Here is a 2,923-nt window from a genome sequence, read left to right as displayed (position 1 = left end):
AATCTAAGTACATCAAAGAGATACTCAAGGAATTTGGAATGGAGGGTTAAAAACTAGTTGGAAACCCCATGTTTACTAGACTCAAGCTTACAAAGGATAATGACTCCAAAGAAGTAGATCAAACCTTATACAGATCAATGATTGGAAAATTATAGTATGTGGTACATACAAGGCCTGATATTACCTTAGCAGTTGGGATAGTAGCAAGATTCTCAGCTAAACCTAGAGAAAACTAGATGATGGCAATAAAAAGAATCTTGAGATATCTGAAAGGAATTGAAGATTATGGCTTATGGTACAAATTTGGAGGCAACCTTGACTTAAAAGTATTTATTGATTCTGATTGGGAAAGAAATCTTGACGGAAAAAAGAGCACCAGTGGTGGAGCATTCTTTCTTGGTAAAAGGTTGGTATCTTGGATAAGAAAGAAGCAAAATTACACATCTCAATCCATAGCAGAAGCAGAATATGTAGTAGCAATAGTGAATTGCTCTAACATTGATTGGTTCAAACAGTTGTTGGAAGGAATGAAGGTTGAAATCAAAGAGCCAATAGTGATGTATTGTGATAACACCAGTGCAATTAACATATCAAAGAACCTAGTGATGCATTCCAAAACAAAGCACATTGCTATAAAATATCACTTTGTAAGAGAAGTAGTACAAGACAAAGAAATCAGATTGCAATATGTGCATACAAAAGAACAAATTATAGATATATTCACAGAGTCATTACCTAAGGATGCATTTCTATATCTAAGAGGTAAGCTAGGGGTCATTCCCCTATCTAAAGCTCACTAAATAAAGTTTTGCGATGCATCAACAAGAACCAAGTTGAAGATCAACCAGTTTGATGCAGTATTAACAAGGACATATTGTGCATGAATCTATACTCAAGGTACATTGGCACTAATCAGAATTGTCTTTGGCATGTGTTGTCAAAGAGGGAGAAGTTTACTGTCGTATCTTTCTGAAATTCGGTAGAAAGGAGAAGTTAAGGAGTTCATTCATAGAGGGAGAATACTAAAAAGAGAATTTTTTTGCATAAAATCAAAGAGGGAGAAACTTTCTGACAGAGGGAGTCTTATTCTTAAAATTTCATTGTTCTATGACATGTTGTGTTGCCATCAATGCCAAAGAGGGAGATTGTTGGATACAATTGATTAATTGTGTGTTGTCTTTGATGTTACATAGATGTCATATCAGTTGACATTCAATGCATGTCAAGCTCACTTGGTCAATGAAGATAGTTTTCCAAGTCTACCAAGCATTTCTAAGTTTACTTTGTGCAGAAGGCAATTTCTACCAAGCTCACTCGGGCGTCAAAGGAAGTTAAGCAAAAAAGAGTGTTAACCAAGCTCGCTCAATTAACAAAAGGAAAGTTGAACAGATTCAGTGTTAACTGATTTTACTCGGTTACCAAAGGAATTTTGTAAGTTCGTAGTGTTAACTGAGATTATGTTGGTTAACACAGGAAATCGCTTCAAAATTAGTTTCTACTGAGTTGGGTCAGCTACCAAAGGATTTTCTTACTCTATCTGACTGAGGTGATGAATATTGGTTATTCTAATTTGTATTTGAGCTAACTTAGCAATCTGAAAGGTATAAGTAAAAGGTCAAGTTGTGATTTCAAAGTGTATATGAGATGCAAGTTGAATGAGTTGAAAGAGATAAGAAGAGGAAGCGAACTTGAAGGATAAGCAGATATCCTTGTGGAGCAGAAAAGTATTATTCAATTAGTAAAGGATCAAGTATGAACCTGAGCAAAGATTTATAATCAACAATTTAGTTGCATCGCAATCAGGTCATTTCATTGTTACTCTTTAACCATTGTAGCAGTGAACTAAATTATCTTAATAGAGTTGGTTTAACATCCATTTGTAAATCTTCTAACAAGGCAGAAATTCCATTGAATTGTTTCAAGACCTTTTGTAAGGCCACTCCTAACAGGGTAATTAAATCCTTTAACAGGGTCACACCTAATAGTGTGTTTTGTAACCTTTAACAGGGTTGGCTCCTAACAGGGCTCACTTCAAAAAAGTGAAAAACAGTAACTAGTTACATTGGTGGTTTTTTCCAAATTGGGTTTCCATGTTAAATCATGGTGTCTCATGTGTTCATGTTATTTCTTTCATGCTTGTAAGTAATTACTGATAACATCTTAAGATTTACCAAAGTAACTCACACTCTGCATTTATCGAGTTACAACAATTTATGTGTGTTTATGTGTGTTTACCGAGTATCAGAAATAATCAGATTTATTAGTCTAAATTTTATAATTGACATCTAAGGGATCTGGATTTATTTTAGAACTGATTCACCCCCCCCCCCCCCCTCAGTTACTCCTCTTATATTTCCAACACACATGTTGGACTTGGGTCTAGTGTAAATGTGAGATGTACCTCTCAGGAGGAATTTACTCCAAAGGTACTTGCATTTTATGGGAGCTCAAGCCTTTATTTTTAGAGATTGTGTTGATTTGGCACTAATTATGTGCCATATTTTTTGGAACACCAATCCTACTTGGGCCTCAGCCATCAACTCTTGACTCTGCCTTCAAAAATCATAGGTTCTCCAAGCCGTAATTCATTGGATGGATATTGGGCGTGATTTTTGGATTGTCTCGGTTATGCCTTGGAGAACACGTGTATGTATCAAAAAATGGACAATGTTTTTTTTGCATTTTTTTTAAAGTCAAGTTTGATGTTTTAATTTTAAAACATGGAAATTTTATTTGCCACCATCTTTGTTTCTGGCACTAGCAAATTTATTCCCAACAATTTGACTATTTTGATATTTTTTTGGCCATCAGATTTTTATCTAGCACCGGCCCTTTGTCTAGCATTATGTTACCAGTGGTTGGATATTTTTTTCGATAGGGGTCATTTTTAGGATTTTTTTTGCCTCCACGGTAGTTTGACTAT

This window comes from Cupressus sempervirens, chromosome 8, assembly GCF_028749045.1.
Source record: "Cupressus sempervirens isolate cs-2001-9-10 chromosome 8, ASM2874904v1, whole genome shotgun sequence".
NCBI lineage: Eukaryota > Viridiplantae > Streptophyta > Pinopsida > Cupressales > Cupressaceae > Cupressus > Cupressus sempervirens.
The sequence above is the reverse complement of the archived record's forward strand: the minus strand, read 5'-3'. Positions refer to the sequence as shown.